Raw genomic sequence first — 18221 nt, 5'->3', positions numbered from 1 at the left:
AAGTGGGCAAAAAACCTCCATCTTGTCCATTGGGTAGCTTAAATAATTCCGTATTAGTCCACTTACAGTACGTGCAAAAGCCAGGAAGTCAAATCTAAACACAGTGTGTGACTGTGATGACTCACTAGATCACACAACTATGAGGCTATGCTGTTTATATCTCCCATGAGGTAATGTCTTACTCATATCATCTAAACACACAATTATGATGCCGGCCATGCCCAATCAGGATGTTAAAAGTTGTGCATTCATATGATTTGTAAATGAATCACACACCATTAAAACAGAGGGACAAAAAGCAGATTTTTTTCAGTTGTTTCTATTCTTAGTCTAAATGATTTTACATCAGTTTAATACCTTTTACTAAATAACGTCCTTTTTTTGATAGTCTATTTTACTGTTTGATAAAGCCTTGAAATGAATAAAGAAAAATGTTATGTGCAAAAAAAGGCAAAAAATACAATTAATGAGAGTTTTACATGTGAAATAGACATTCTTTAAACCTTGTTTTAATGGTTATTTTCACACATTTTTACACTAGATGATGAGCAGTAACTCACTGCATGCAGCAGGCTGACAACTTGCTGTTTAGTAACAACAACAGTAAACAGATTCACACCAGCCCCCACCTCACATTCCACAACTTTTGATTTCCATGTGTGCTGGAAACTCGGTTAGGTCTTTGCCATATAATTGCACGTGCAAACTTTTAAACATGTACACATATGCACCTACCACACCATTGTTCTCCTTTTCTGTCAGTTGAAAGAAGTTACTTTTCTGATTCAGCAAGAGTTCCCTTTCTTATAACATCAGGGCTTCTCCCCTTTGCTCTCTGTCTCATTTCTGCTTTCTTCTCATTCCTCTTTCTTTGACTCTCTCAGCCTCTTGTATGCTAGTGTCTGCAGCTGTATTTTTAATCAAGTGAAGGATCCATAGAGAAATGGGCATTTCTTTCAGAGCATTACATTCTTCCCCCTCCTGTCTGCGCTCATGGATCACTGGTTAGCTTAGAAATACAGCTAGCACAAAAGCAGCAGCTGACATGTGGAGCTTAATGGTAATAATGGCCATTTTTAAGCCCAATCAATCACATTTAGTGGACATCTCCATTTTTTGCCTGTGAAAAGGTATAAATAATAATAATAATAATAAAAAAAGGAAGAAACAGGAGAGCAAAGTGTGGTTGGTGGGGGGAAAAACACCTCAGTAAATATTTTAACTGCTTATTAGGATTTGGAGCACACCACAAAAGGAGCATCTGTGCTCCACAGAGCAGACTGAAAGGAGAGACCCAGATGGTTCTTAGAACTAAACAGTGAAAACTGATCCATGAACTGGGCAAAGTAAAGCCCATTTATTTAACTATTTATTTATTGTATGTGTGTGTCTGGTTCTGTATAAGGGTTTAGTTTACTCGGTCATGTGCAGATGCAGTTGCTTTTGTACGTGGGAGCACTGCATGCGTGTCTTTGATTGTGCAAAGGGATATGCGATGCTGAAATCTTAACATTGCACCAAAAAGTCCTAAGAGGACAGAATTCGATGGACAGCCCATAAAAAGTGCAATGAATACCTCAGTTTGTTTATCTTTGCAAGGTTCAGATATTTCAGTGTCTTTTCTGCTCTGCTTTTATGAGTCTCCATGACTTGTGGTGTGATTCTTAGACACGCAACACAGGGGGCAGAAGGAGGGGTTAGAGCCAGGTTGTCTTTGTACAACAATGTACTTAATTTATAACCAAGTCATTGGCAGTTTTTTTTTTTTTGTTTTTTTTTTTGCAGTGGAGAATAGAAACGTATGTCAAATTACTAAAGCAAAAAGTATCAGAATTAGTACTAAGTGTGCTGGGAATGACTTGCTGAAAGTTCAAATTACTCCTACTTTGGCTCTGTCCTTCAGAATAATTAAGGTAAATGTAATAAGAGAGAGCAGAGAACATAGCTTTTCACAAGATAATATGGAAAATTTTACAGCTTTCATCCCTTCCTAATCCTCCCTGCTCTTTTATCTTGTTGGCTTTTTATTGGCTGAGCAGCTCCTGGGAACTTTACTCTAATAAAAAACAATCCTGAGGAATTTTCCAGAGAATTTATGCAGTATGCAAAAAGATGGGTATGTACTTTTTTTCACTGGACAGCACACATTACTGTTTTGGTTTTTAATCAGTGTAAATAAGTGTGTGGGGGGCCTGTAGTCTGGCTAGTTTCAGTGATAATTACAGAGAATCCACTTTGCAGCAGAATGTGATGAGGATCCTGGGTGTTTGAAGAACTAAGGTATAGTAAAGATTTGATCATTGTACTGAAATGTACTATTTTGGGTAAAATTTTAAAAAGGAGTTCTTAAAAACAACATAAAAAAATGCATGTATATAAATGCAATGAGAGGTAAAATGATTAATGCCATTTCTACTTTGTTTTATTTAGTTCTTCAGAGGTCACACTTGAATCTTTGTCCAGGTATTACATTACATTTCATTTGCAATAGCTCTGTTCATTTTCAAAATCAAACTCATAAAAGCATCATATAAGCAATAACCGAGAAGAGCCCTCGTAGAAATTTACATATTAATCCAATGTTAAAAATCCCCTTCTATTAAAACTTTTACTGCCTAAAATAAAACAGAAAATGCTTCATGACAAAATGAATCTGTCCTCTGCCAAGATTGTTCTGAGCAAGCTGAATTTCTATATGCATAAATTCCCTTCCAGCACGATGAGGTGTTACAGGCATTGCTGTAAAGAAACATCTCCCTGACGACATGTTCCACCAGCCACTCTGAATATTTGTGCTGCTCAGGGGGCAAAAAAACTTTCAAGCTCTAGATAGTCACTTGAACTTTCTCAACATGAGCTGTGAGTTACACATCAGCAGCAGGGTGACACTGAATTTTGCCTGGAAGATTATGAAATGACACTCAGCAGCCCCCGGTAAGACTGAGGGGCTATTTCTTGAGCAACTTTTATAGAAAAAAAAACAAGAAAAAATAACTTCTTGGAAATTTGAATGCATTTAAAAGGAATAAATTTAAAAAGAAACAAAATAAAGCTGAACATGTAACTTCAATGCTTAGAGTATAAACTAAATTATCTGTCTTTTCCTAGTAGTACTTTTTAAGGTTTTGCTCCATATTTCTTTTTAAAATATAATGCATTCAAGATGCTCTTATAGTTTTACACAGGAAGTTATCTTTACCACTTTCGTATTCTCTTCCAATTCCTACTCACAGATGTGTTTAATCTCAATTTTTAAGTGTACAAAGCTCCACTTCATTTTCAGTGGACACATTTTAAAACAAAATCTTCAAAGTGAGAAACAATAGTTAGCAAAGTGAAACTCAAACATTCAAGAAATATAAAAATCATTGGAGTCGTTTTGGCTTTTTCAGTTGTTAATAGAAAAGTAAAGTTCAAGATTACTGTAAGAGTCCAATGTCCTTGAATTGATTACCTTTATCGTTACGCTAAAACACATATTTCTTATTGGACTTGATGAAAATGCTTGTGTCAGTGGCACAATGGCCTGTGCAGATGTGCAGACTTAATTAGTATTAACTGGGAGAACTAGTTACTACTAACACAAAAACCAGCACAAAAACACAAAAAATTGACTGTAGGCCAGAATCTAGCCTAAGAGCAGAAGTTCAGAAACCACCTGGGGTTAAGATGGCCAGACCTCATGTGCCTCTGCTGTGTAAATAATCCAATATAGCTGCTCAGCATTAGACTGATGTGAAACTGATTCATTCATCATGTGAACTGACAAGCCCAGCTCTGTGGCTGCATCCTCCTCCTTCCTAGTTAGGCCTTTTTCCTTTTCTCTTCTTAAACACACCCACAATGTTTCTGACAAGTCATGGGGAGAATCCACAGAACAGCTGCTACCCCTGTTTGATAATGATTTTTTCCCCCCCAAACCATGTTTCGTGGAACATCAATATTAGCCAGCAAACAGCCAGTCACCAGTTTAGTCTTAATTTATTGTCTTATATGCAAATTAAACAATGATTAAATATTTTCTCCTCTCTTGTGCAAAACTGGTTTTCTTTAATAATCAGCTGAGTTTATTTTCCAGGGTTCAAATTCAAAAATGATAAAGGTGACAAAGGTCATATGGCTCCTTTCATAAGGTGACAGGTGTGAACTGGAGCAGGCCAGTTGAGCGGCTAGACTCTTTTACTACAAAGCCATGCAACATATGCAGCATGTGGTTTGGCATTGTCTTGATGAAAAAAGAAAGCCTGACCTTGAAATATTTGCACAGCAACAGTTAATGCTTTAAAATGTGAAAACATTGTTCAGATATATGTCATCTTCACAGATGAGCCAGCACGTGTATCATGGATAGTGGCTTTTATGGAATTACGTTTGTGTCAAATGTGGCACGTCAGGTAAAACATAACACCTGTTATTCACAAAGCGACCGATTCAAGTGAACTTTGAGAGCGGAGCTATCAGTGAGAGAGTGACTCTACTGCAGCGATCTCCAAGCAGACGCTCTCACACACGATGGCTTCTTCTTATGTGTGCTTGGCTGCTTAGTTCTGCGTGTGCTGAATTTACACGCACACAATTTAACTTCCCGAGTGGCTCTGAATATCTCTGCCTGCGAAATGAAATTAATTGAACATGATTATGTTTTATCTTTTGACAAAAATGCGATTCCATAGCTTTGAATTGTGTCCTGATAACGAGCAGAATTGCCACTTTCCTCTTTAGCCTTGGGAACTTCTTTTGTAAGGTGAGTAAGCTCAGGCTTAGGGATAATCTGAGGAGTATAACTACTGGCTCCTTTGTTTAAAAAGAAAGAATGTCATGGCAGGCCAGAGATGATGCCAAATGTAGCAAAAAAAAAAAAGGTTGGTGAAGACTAGAGAATAGTAGCAAAGCATTGGAATGGATTAGGTGAAATGCTGCAAAACATATTTTCAATGAAATCAAATAATATTCCTTTTGTTCAACAAATCTATCCAATGCTTACGATGACAATAAATTGGATGCTAATGTTGATTGCAAATGGTGATGATTTTTTCGTGACTCACAGCTCAGCTTTTACATAAATTACTTTATATCAGTATCAAAATGGGCACACCTGCACACATTTTCTATTTTGATTTAACTTAACTATTTTGGCGTCCCAAAAAACAAAACAAAATCCAGTTTGCAAATGACAGCCTTTCAATATTTTATTATAAAATCTCTGTGTGCATCTGTGATCTAGCTTGTGTACAGCAGCTGCTAAAAAAAGTCACCGTCTCCATCCACCCCAGTTTTATTAGTTAGTAGCCAGTCTCTTTTTTTTCTCACACAAGCAGACGCCTGTAGCCTCTCAAGCAGCTGTGTCTCCTATTGTGGTGTATCACACTAATCTGATTATAACACCCTGCAACAATCAACAACAACAAAAAGGGCTCTGATATACGTAATTGTAATCAAATTTGACAACAATAACAAATGGAAGGGCCTGCATAAATCAGGATGGTATTGTGTACCCACTGGGGCTGCAACACTATCGAGGAGCTTTACTGAACCCAACAGAGGAGGCGAAAAAGCAATGTTTGGTTAGTGACACTGGCTTCCTCAGAGGGACTTCTGCATTACATTTAAGTCCCTTAGACACACATACAACAATATCTTCTCTGAGATTGAAGCATGTAATGAGAGCCAAAATAAAGAGATGCTTAAAGTGTAGCCCGGCACCCACAAAGACTTCCTCAGTGTGGCATATAATAGGGCCTGACTGTGGGACCCTTCCACATCATTCCACCCCCACATCTGTGTTATTAATGTAACACTGCCATACTGGGGCTGTGACTCTTCCTCATACTGCTAAACATGTATTTAAAATGACCCCCTGCTTCTTAACAGATAACCTGGCTACAAAATTATTACAGAAGAAGACCACAACCATCCATCTTCACTCAGTGATGAATGACAAGTTTCTTGTATTCAGACCCTTTAGTACAAGTGACCATTTTCATTTTGTACAAAAGAACGCTGAGGACATTAAAATGTATCTCTGCCATGGTTAAAGTAGCATGCTATTGACCTGTGGCTGTTAGAGCTTTATTCTGCCTGTTTTTACTTTTTGTAATTTTTCTGGCGCTGCCACCAACCTCATGGTCGTATAAATCACATCTCTTAAAGTGCTGACGGAAACACAGCCTGGTGTCACAGCTTGATTGGTGTTCAAAAGGGAGGAGAAGGGAATATCGGCAATGAGACCTGTGGATTCACAGAGATATCTCTTCCCAGTGCCTTATGGACCATTAACTGCCTATCAAAGGCCCAACAGGCTCTCCTCTCTGATGTGCTATCAGTGTAATAGAGAGGCATTCAATCACAAACAATTCTCTGAGCAATGTGGCTAACTCTTCCAACCATGATATGATCTTTCGATATAATGTTTCACTTCTGGCCATGTGTAATTAGCTTAAGCAATAACTATTTAAGCAAACCTTATATGTATATATATATATATATATATATATATATATATATATATATATATATTTATATACATTGTTTTTTTTCTTTTTAACTTGACTGCCATAACTTGAAAATAGTCTAGAATTTATTAGTATGGCATTATGTCCTCCATGTGTCTAATTCCAGGTGGGTCTGGTGTTTTCTGTTTGACTAATACTGTTTGTGGCTAGTAGCTGGTGTGCATCGTACAAAAAGTTCCATAAATCGTATTTGCCATTCTTAGAACCAGAACAAGAGCTCAGTAGTAGATCCTTACACAGTGTCCAGCATTTTCTATAATTACCATGTTTATTGGATTTTTATTTTCACAGTGACAAAAGGGCCATCTGCCTGCAGCAGCTCTGCAGTCAAGCTTTAAGATCAGCTGGGAAACTTACTTGGAAATGGATCAAAGCACTCCTACTCCACCCCTCGCTCCAGTTCAAGATATTCAGAGCTAGTTATCCTCTTCTTGAGCACAGCTCATCAATCATTGTATTTTAGAGGATGCAATAACAATACATGTAGCCACACATTTTTATTCATGCTTTCATTGTATTCTGTGATCTTTGGGATGCCCCAAAAATCTAACTATCCATTGCAAGACTGAATCGCATCACAGGAAAAAAACACAACAAAACAAAAAACAACTTCGCTACTAACATTATGGGTGGTTTTTTCAAGACACTTGGCTTCCTACCTCAATAGCATTGTATAATAAACCACCTCAACTTCTGTGAACAAATCACATGGTTAGCAGAAATATAGCTTTGAGTGTGGAAGGAATGATGGCAGAATTTTTCTGATGCATTGTTTACCCAGTATGTGGTAGGACACCTTATCAATTGTTCCATTACCTCACATGCAATGATCTGGATAACAGTATTTTAACACTCATCTCAGTTGGTGTCTGTCTGGGAGACACGTTAAGACAAGAAACACAAAATCAATGATAAGAACACTTCAAAGTTTGCTTGGGAGCTGTCAGGAAACCTAGGTCAAATTGAAGTTGTTCTAAGCATTTGTTTCATCCCACTCAGAGCCCCAGATGGGTGGAGTCTATCACATTTGAGCAATTGAGTAAGAGTTTTATGTAAGGCTTTGTGGTAAACTTTTTTTCTTTCTTCTATTACAAGTGCTGGCTTGTACAGAACTATAGTATTTGATGTGATAAGCATTAGCATGTTATTGCGGAAAATGAATGCCACCTCCCTGTCCCAACTGGCTCATCTGTGTCACTGAGGTGCCCCCTGAATCAGAGAGGTGAGAGGCCTGTTAAAAGAAGCTCCGCTGGGAACAAGGAAAGTGGAGAGACTACCTCCTTTCCTCTCTCTCACTGGGATCGTATTTCTGAGGGTTATCAAGCGGCTCATTTAAATGAGGGCTGGTCACAGCAGGAACCAGCTGAACAAAGTTACTATTACCAGCGCCTCTCCTGTGCTGCTCTCACTCTCCTCTAATTGAGTTTGACTGCATTTGTTTAAATCCACAGTGGAAGAAAGAGAAAGGAGGGTGGAAGGGTGCAGTGAAACTGAAGTGTGTCAGTTTGTCCAGACACGGTGGCACTTTAGAAAAAAGGGCCACCACTGGGCTTATTAGACAAAGGGTTTTTAGGGAGGGTGGTGGGTGGGGGGCACGAGGCTTGGTGGGTCACAGAACAGGCCCAGTCAGTCAGTGATTGGAACAAGCCAATCCTGGTCGCTGCTTGCACATGCACAATCACCTCTGGTGGTCCCAGCTCATTTCCTCAGTCAGCAGGAGCACTAACGCGCCGTGTACGGCAGTGCATGGACACCCACATAGGCATGTAACATATGAACATGTACATGAACAGCCCTAATCCATTACCAGTCCCAAAGTTACCAAGACACTAAGTTGTTCAGTGCTGAGCGCCAAGGATCGTATGATTACCCTGCACGTCCCTTGAGAAGAAACTGGCTTTGATGTGAAGTATAACAACATTTGACACCAGTATAGAGAAAGTTAGAGGGCATTAACAGCTCAATATGTTTGAATCAGCAGCTTTTTTCCTCCCAAGGACAACTCTGACCCTTTCACATATACTAAAACTAAGGCCATACAATTCAACACAGTCACCCTCTCTGACATACTGCAAAGTCAGATAATTCTGACCATCAACTAACGGCATTCTGAGGTAACCGGGGACAAAGCCGATCAAATGCTGTTTAAATGTCAGCCATCCGTAGTTCCTGATTCACATAAACAAAGACAAATGATAACTTTAATGGCCAGCTACTTTTTCAAGCATGTTTCTTCCCCTCTTGACCACACTTTGCCTCGCATCACGCTAAAAAGGGATTCCTTGTAAATTTTATTGCAGCAGTGTCAAAAAGACTCCCATCGAAGAAGCAGTAAATATTCTAACAACGTCTAGATGCAAGGCCATTCCTGCTGGCTCCAGGCACTGAATTAGACCGGCCTGTTTCTAGTTAGACAGTCATTAAAGAGATCTTACAGCCACAGCAAATGGTTTCCTGTCCTGAGTGCTTAACTCCTGTAGTAGGAAATGTCCTAGGCCGTAAAGGGTGAACCAAACTTCCTGAACATTTTTTAAAGTTACCACAGAGGGCATGCGGCGTGTTCCGTCCATTCGATGTGGCCAATCAAACAGGACCCTGCTTGACCCTAACATGACATTGACCGTTTAAACAGGTGGTGTCCATTTATTGGACCAGCATTGTGTTTAATATGGGAATGACAGGCTTATTCACTCGCCGGGGAAATACTCAATCTGGTATGAAAAAAAATAACACCTGGAAAAAGGAAAAATAAACAATGGAAGCTTCATTGCTGTACAAATATCATTCATCAAGGTAGAGATGGATACTTTTTAAGTGTTTCCTCTTTAGGTTCAAGCAACTTTGGGTTTGATTTCTAACTGGTGTTTGTGGTGTTCTTAACATATTTTATAGTAGGAGTGCAAAATTGCTTATAGTAACTCCCTTCCCATCTCTCTTCCCTTCTAGCAGCCAGTTTGTAGGCAGTACACTCGCTCCTTAGACAATAAAGGTGTTGAGACCTGAGAGCCAGGGCACCTGCTGACTCTACTCCACAGGTGACTCTGTCTTTATCTGAAAAAACAAGGTTTCTTGTTCCCAGCGCCTTCAACTAGAGTAGAAACCTCGCCTGCCAGACAGTATGCATCATCTATTAGTCATGTGGAAACACGTTCGGCTTAGCTGAATGTATAATGCAGCACCAAGGCGGGGTTTAATGTGCTATGGTTTGTCGGGCCATGCATATGTCTCCATGCCTGAGGCACAAAGTTGAGACAAAGAGCAAAAATATGATATTACAGCATCAGAGGGATGGGTGACTAATATCCTAGGAGATAAGTACTTGCATGACTTTTATGAATCAATGCACTCAAGACTCAATAAAAGCATTGTAAATGTCAAGTTAATAGCTAGCTGCAAAAGGCATATACATTTTAAAAGGAGAAGATGAACAATGCCCGTGTTGTAAAAGATGTGGGGCTGTTGGCAGGTCAGATTCTTTAAGTCCATTAATGTTCCTTACCCCATGTTGAAACTCAAGAGATATGAACATACAAGTTACTTCAGAAAGAAGAAGCATAACGTGACTGTCACTTTCACAGCAAGGTCTTTAACAAATAGCTACTTTGCACAAAAGTACTCTAAGAGGCTAAGTCAAACACAAATAATATGAGGATAGGAATGATGTACATGAGGAATATGCTATCATGAAATATAACGCTGGCTGTTAAAAACAACCACTTGATATCTGCAAATAACTTGCATGTATAGGCATATAAACACATATGTTATAGTGTTGCACTGATTGTGGCAGTGTCAACAACAGCAGATATGTAACTCCAGAGCACAGCACTAGTAATGATGCTGTCCAGTCATTAATCACTGGCTCTAGAGAAAACAGAGAGTTCACTCATGGCAGAATCAGCCTGGCCCTGGGATGGAGATTAGAGGCCTAATGAAAGCAAAACAAAGCTGGACATGTGAAATTTATTGGCACATTTAGAAAAGCAGCCCCAGAAGGACACTGCCACCAATAATCATTTCAGAATCCCAGTCAAGTGCCGTTTCCTTGGCCAGACGCAATCTAGAGAGGGGATATTTGTGGAGTGGCTGAACAAACACTGATTTGCTGGTATCTCCATCTTTCCCAGCAGCTGGGAAGGCGGAGGGAAGGCAGGTCGCTGGTGTGCTGGCTGACGCCCCGCCTCACTGCAGTCGACTTCTGGGAACAACACTCTCTGTCCTCCTGGCTCCTCCTATGACCCAGTATGCTGTAGTACACTGCAGCTCACTATCTGCCGTCTCCGACCTCCTTCCTCTTTGTGCCACGCATCCCTCTGGCTGCCTAGAGTTACCCACAAAGAGGTGGGATTACAGATTCCCATTTCACATAGTTTACAGCATTGCAAACATATACATGATATTTTATTTTATTTACTTTTCATTTTGGTAGTCATTCATAAGATTAAAGAGGTTAAAATGTTCTATATACAACGTTGTGAATATATAATATAACCGGCCTTAAGGTGACTTTTGTTGTGATTTGGCACTGTATAGATAAAACTGAATAGAAAGTCTTTTCTTTGAAAACAATTTTGTAAAATGTTTTAATTTAGAAATATAATACATGCAATATGATGCAAAATAATACACTGTTATTTAATTGCAAAGTTTTTATAAATCTGTCCAAAATACGGGGGCATGAATCAAGATAAAAATGAAGATATTTGGCTCAATGGCATGTTGCCTAATGTGTACCACATGCAGCAGGCTGGGAGAAAGAGGAAATGGTTCTTAAAATGACCATTGTTCTAATTCAGAGCCAATCTGGAGATAATGACACCAACATCAATAGCAGACAGTCGATTCACGGATAACATCTTTTTCCCTTTCGTAGCGCTGTTATCAGCTCGGGGATTAACCATTTTGACGCAGAGGTTATGACCTTGTTGCTGTGATTGTTTATGATTTTAGTCCTTGAAGCTGTGGCTAAAAATCCATACGTCTAATTAATTCACGAGAACCGCATTCAAACACAGCCTGTGCGAAGAGGCTAGTTAAAGTTATGTGTGCAGAGCCACAAAGCTGCATTTTATTCAATGAATAAACATGAGGACGTATAAAAATGTTATTATGCCTGACTAATATGGACAAATAATGCTGGCACAGAAAGGAATTCAGTTACAATGTTGACAACATTTGGACACAAGTTGAGTCTGTCAGGGTGAAACCAGTGAATGACTGGAATAGTATCCAGGTTTTTCAATCTTTTACATGTGCAGTAATTACAAGTCACATTTTGTCAAATCACTTCATTAGTTCCTTATTCACTGGTGTGATGTATGTGATCTATGTGTTGTCTTGACGGTCAGCTGCTAGCCTGTATTTTTTTCCCCGTGTATACTGAACTGGACTCCATGGTAACCACTAATTAAGGATGATTCCTACTTGTGCCCTTTGCCCTTGGTAATTTGACTTTTTCATCCTTATTCTCTCTGTGTGGTGTAATGCTACACTACCCCACTGAACACAGTTTAAATTATTCACCTATTCAAAATGGGCCTCTGGGTGCATGAGGCCTGACTGACCTCTAACCTTTGTGACTTAGAAATCTATATTTTCTTAATTTGTTAAATTCCAGAAATTCAGAAGAAATATGCAAGAAGTACACGTGAACACACCGCATGGATATCACAATACAAACTGGATATGTTTACAAAATTGTGTCTCCTACCTGTAACTGCAGTTTGCAAAAATGCTTGAATATGATGGAGGATAATGTATTCGGCACAAAGAAAATCTAAAAAAAATGAAGAAAAAAAGTCAAAAGACTTTTAAAAGGCTGAGCTGTTATAACAGTTTAATGTTCCTCTCAGGCCATATCCACACACACCTAGAGACTGGCTGGCCACCACAACCCCTTGGAAAACTGCAGGAATAGGCGTATTCCTCGGATGATGAGTGTTTGCTGGAGGTTGCTGTCTGTAGCTGTGTGAAAACGGTTGCAAAACCTCCTCGTCTTTGCTTTAGTTACAAGCAGATTGCTGTGGTTGCCCTAAATCTGCACGAAAGACAACATATTGTGTGCAAACACACCAAGCACTTTGCAAGCAGCTGTAAATCTTGAAAAGATGTTAAGATATTAAAAAGATTTGCCTTTAAAGGAAAGGTTTTGCCTTACCATCAAAAACATAAAATGCACAGCTTTACTTCTCAGTTTGCGTCGTACATTTCAGTTTCACAACCGCTCAGTGTTTGCAGATAAAAGCAAAAGACTGAAGCAAATGCAAAGATGTTTTCAGTGCAGCACAGTATATTTCTTTGCGGCAAATTTTACTTAGAAACTGGCAGCAACTTCCAACGACCTGGGGAATTGGGGACCAGCGACCAGTGGCTACCAGCGGTCACTGATAGGTCCCTAAGCCTGTGTTGTTTAGGTCTAAGTTTAGCAGGTTAATCCTAAAATAAACTATTCCAAAGAGGTCATGGTGAAATGATGAAACATAGATATTTAAAAAAGATAATAAACTGGAAAAAATATTTTAGCCATAAGTTTGGTTATACAACTTTACAAAACCAAAAGTGGCTCAAAAATTCACAAAGCTGTGAAAGTGTTCATCAATCTTCAGTAAGACAAAGTGTTTATAAATGGAGAAAATTCAGGAGTTCAAACTACTCATGCTCATTTGAAAAAAAAATCAAAAGTAAGAACTGTTTTTTGCAAAACATGCAGAATGTTGTTTGGAGGCCAAATGGCACAGCACATGTACCCCAAAGCTTCATCCTAACTGCGAGGCATGATGGTGGGAGCATCATGGTTAGGGACTGCTTTATCTCACAGCATGGAGGTAACAATGGTGAACAACAGAATGGCTGAGAAAAGCATGTTTTTGAAACAAATCCTAGTCTGGAATTTAACACAGTTGAGATTCTGGAGATGCCGTGGCAGGGCCTGAAAAGGGCTGCTCAATCAAGGCATTGTGCTACTCTTATAAGCAGCTATAGAAAACATCTTATTAAGGCATTTCTGCTAAAAGGATATTTTAATGAGTCATTACATTCCAGAGTTCATAATAAGTGGATACTCCCTGTGTTTAAAAAAGACATGAAGAGTATAACTACTTGTTTGTTCAATTTTGACTGTCAATATTTATGACAGTGATCAATGAGTAACTGATGCAGAAGTTGTACTAATTTCCAAAGGGTTAAAAAAGAGAATTCTTTGGGATATAGAGTGGGGAGTAAAATGTACTGTTTTAAGTGGCCTTTATTTTTTCTTTTTAAGCTGCTCTTTTTCTTGACCAAATTAAAAACATGGCCCAATTCTATGTCTGCTCATGATCATAGGTCAGTGTGTATTTCATTGCTGCTTTGTCAAACAATTACAGCTGGACAACTACTGGTGTTGCACACACAAAGGTCATTTTATTCAACACTGCAAAAACAGTAAAATACTAAAAAATTAACATGACAGAATAACCCTTGAGGATAGATAAAATTCCCCTGAAACAAAACGAGGGGGACTAACAGCCACTGGTGTATAAATGAATGTCGGTGTCTAAGCTCATATGTTTGTTTCTTGGCAGTGCACAGACTTGAAATACAGCAGGGTGCCACCGCTGACACAGAGACACTTTGACCTGCAGGCTCTAATCCCTTTTGAAAAAGACCAAGCACCAACATCGGACCATATGTTTTGGGGAGCACAAGAACTCTCCTATGCTATTTTAAGTGGGCAAGAGAGATGAAAACATTTTGCCAGCCTCTCGTCCCCTGCAATCGGATCAGTCATCAAGTCATCCTGCAAGCAGAGATGAGAAATCTCAGAAGAAGAACAAGAACACACACATGCATGCTGACACGTGCGCACACGCACTCACACATGGACTCACACACACACACTTGCACTCATAGCACAATCGGGGACAGAAAAGTAAATTACATAAAGAAGACATATGTCATTCTGATTCCTCTCAAATTGTGGATTACTGCCCCTGATTAATCACTCTTTAATCTGAGTGCTGAATTTATGTCCCCCATCACAGAGAAATAAGCTTATTCCTCTCTAGTAAAGGACCATGATTATTTCTTTCTTCTCCCTGAGCTATTCTTGATTGCCCGAGGATTGCAACTCAATTATCTGTGTGTCAGATGATTATCTCCCGGTTTAATTTAATCTTCATTACACCCAAGTCATATTTCAATTAAACAGGCTATCATAGCGTTAGCACGTACTGTACTTAAACCTGTTATTTCTTCAGTTAATATTGTGCTAAGAGCTACCGTGAAGGGTAACAGATGTCATGATTATACACTTCCTCAACATATTTCACACTTGTCTGTGCTGGTGGTATGTCAAGACCTTAATATGCAGTGATATTAATCTGATGGCAATATGCTTCAGATGCCATGTATAACAGTGCCACAATCTGCACGGGCCTCCAGTTAATGGCAACACACAGAGTAAGTATGAGTGAGCCGGGAGGAGGTTCAAGCACTGCTTGGCACACTTATAGCACCTCACCACTGCGATCAATTCTACTGTAAGAATCCAGCGTCATTTCTCTAAAATGTCAGGCAATTTTCACATAAATATCATGTTATATATAATTTTTTAAGCAAAAGTGCACAGGCTGCTGTGCTGTGAGCATGATGCCTTTTTTTCATAAGTTTTGTTTTTCCTTTTTTTTCCTGTCACCTTGTTATTTACAGTGATTGATTGTGATGTTTAGTACAAAGGATTACTGGGCTTTGCGCTGGATTAACTCAAATGTTTAGACAAGGTCAAATGCTATTGTAACAAAGTACAGTTGTGTTTTGAGATATTTTAGGGGCTTTACTAAAAGCTCAGTCACACCTGTTGCTGAAGACATTAAGCACGACTATTTGACTTTCATGCAATCAGTCAAGAAAAAAAAAAGTTTAAATTCTGACTTCATCCACCACAGCACTGCCAACTGGAACCATGAACCACAAGTACATTTAATTTGAGCTGTAGACATGCGCCCTATTACTGTTACAATCTCATATTTCTAAAATTCACATTTTATAAAGCAATTCCTGTAATCTGGCTTCAAATAAAACATAAAAAATTTGTAAAAATAAAGCGAAGGTCCAAGAGCTTGTTTTAGAGCATGTGGCTGTGTGTGTGATTTTTGTATTCCGCTCTATCTCAGTAAGTGTCTTTTTAAAGAAATAGCAAGGACATAGTATTAACTCATAAACATTTATCATCTTTAAAAGATACGATGCTGGAATGTAATTGATTGAATGTTTCATTTTTATTTATGTCAGAATTATTACATTATTGGTCCTTGAACTCTTTCCGCATTTTGGTTTTTGTCCCTCTTCGCAAGGTCTTCTTATCTTAGGAAAACAGCTTTCATCAAAGTTCCTCTGTATCATTATTTATACTAAACAATGTTATCACAGCAGTTGGATCTGTAGTGACTCTTATCTGCCTTTACAGTATAAATTCTAGTTTTTCATTGAAAAGAATGAGAGGAAGAATATAAATGTTAGACAAACATAATTAGTGTTGTTGACTTGTAGATCTGTTATTCAGAGATGGATTATGGACAGAATCTGCTTTTTGTACAGCCTGATCTCCTCACAGATAATCCATGTATTTTTCTTCCAAGGATAAGAAATCCTAATCTCACAATAACACTGCTGCTGAAAAAAAAAAATATTGTATGCAGCACAGTCATGCTGTATACTATATCCCTTTATATGAGAAAACAACTGAACATACAATGTTTGTTTTTTTTAAATTTTGCCTTTGTTCCTCCGAATGTTTTATTTTTGTGTGTGTGTGCAAACTTCACATTTTATGGAAATGTACCACTCCAAACTACTCAGAAAAGTTGAGCTATCTGGTCTTTAAACGCAATCAAGGAAAGCCAGCCAAGTATGTCTCCACATCTAACCCAGCATGATAATGCACTAACCCTGTTGCCAGTTCAATGAATCCAGACACTGGCTGCCTGAGTTTCCTCCTGCTAAGAAGGGAGAATAGATTACCAATAGCTCAGGCAGGGAGGCAAACAAACATACAAATAAGCTGCACTCAGTCGGAGAACGCCTAGCAATTAAAGCAAAATGCCTGTGATGCCCACCCGATAGGAAATGTGTGGGACACGCACCAAATGTGCAGAGCAGACCTGCCAACCGGCCCACATTGAACGGAAGAGCTCCAGGGCAGACTGTCAGACATGTAGGAAACATGCAAGAAAGCAACCTAAAATCTTGAATTAGTTATATCAGAAACCAAGGATGTGGTAAAGAGCTTAATGAAATTATTTAAAAAATCATATTATCAGATAAATCTATTGATAATAGCTGGACAGAGTACTGGCCATGTTTTGAGGAACTATCAGAATCAAAAGAAAACTAAGAGACCCATGCTTGTCTTTGGCTAGTATAAAACAGCACCTGACCGATGCCCTGAAACAAAATTTACCAGCTAATGGATGCTGTGTGGTGTTCTAACTGAATCTGGGAAGTATTTGAAGTTGAGCTTGATAATCTCTGCAATCTCAAAGGGATATCCTGGCGACTAATTATTTTAGAATCAACAGTAATATGAATAATATGCGTGAGAGGCCTAGGGCACATTGGCTACACTGAACACTGTGTGCAGCACAACAGTGGGCGGAACACCCACACAGACACCTACACAAACACAGCGCGTGCACACACACACACACACACACAAACACACTTTTCCACAAACACACATGCAGTGTGTGGTTAAAAAAAATAGAGTTATTTGCTTAGTCTGCTGATATTTACCAGAGCTGGGGGTGAGTGGATGACAGCTGAGAGTTAGCAGTGGAGGACAGGAAACACAATGAACTAATCTCATTTTCAGACAATAACGCTTGAATCCCAGAGTTCTGAAATCAGCGTTTACGTGTACATACGTGCTTCTTCACATGAGTGGTGAAGCAGCGTGTCTGTTTGGTGTTTGTCGGTGTGGACAGACAGAACTGTATGTCTTCTCCCAAAGGAATGGACAAAGAGGTGGACGGAGGTGGGGGATTGGGGCTAGGGTGGGGGGTGCTGCTGGTGAGTGGGCAGGGAGCAAAGGCAATCAGGGATTATTGCCACTGACAGGGCTGCACCTTGATGGGCTAGGTGCTGCATTGTTTGTCACCTAACCAACCTCAATCAATCAATCATCTCCCTCAGTCCGCATCACCAATCAATCAGCTTGGCGTTGCACCCACAGATGGTCCTTCTTTGCTTCACTGCCTGACTTGGGTTACAAGTGTCACAGCACCAAGTAAGACCCAAATCAGAGCATTTCAGACACTACTCAATATTAAGTTAGTAAGTGATGAATTTTAATGTGGTCCTGCTGGAATCTAATTGTAGGAAATGCTTTTTTATTCATGTAATTTTTTCATGACAAATGAATAGTGCAAAACCAGGTGCACCACAGCAGGTAATTATTCCTAGTGATAAACAATAATGGGAACTGCACTTTTCTAACAACACTTGGGTTAAATGTAATGTTTTATGTTTGCATGCTGTTTGCAGAGTGTCTTGGGCTTCCTGTGTTTCATCTTACATGTATTTTTGGTGAATATTTGCTTGTTAACTCCTAACACATGTACTGTAGCTCTGAGGCATTATTCAAACAACGTCTGTGGAAAATCTTAGGAAATGGCTACAAGTCAAAGATACGCGTGATGGTAAGTTTCACCTCAAATGTTATCAGTGAGGGAC

The 18221-nt window shown here is 39.2% G+C and overlaps 1 long non-coding RNA gene across 3 annotated transcripts in view; it reads right to left on the bottom strand.

Annotated features, from left to right (window-relative positions):
- Positions 1-10149: 10149 nt before the first annotated feature.
- Positions 10150-18221, bottom strand: part of LOC116325609 — a 60262-nt gene continuing 52190 nt past the window's right edge. For 2 of the 3 annotated variants that reach the window (XR_005613210.1, XR_005613208.1), the window contains exon 3: positions 10151-10833. This is a non-coding gene — a long non-coding RNA (uncharacterized LOC116325609). Of the gene's footprint in view, positions 10834-12222; positions 12289-12381; positions 12550-18221 lie in introns of all 3 variants that reach the window. The other variant, XR_005613202.1, reaches the window with a different exon arrangement.

Source organism: Oreochromis aureus, linkage group 1, assembly GCF_013358895.1.
Source record: "Oreochromis aureus strain Israel breed Guangdong linkage group 1, ZZ_aureus, whole genome shotgun sequence".
Lineage (NCBI taxonomy): Eukaryota > Metazoa > Chordata > Actinopteri > Cichliformes > Cichlidae > Oreochromis > Oreochromis aureus.
The sequence above is the reverse complement of the archived record's forward strand: the minus strand, read 5'-3'. Positions and strand labels throughout refer to the sequence as shown.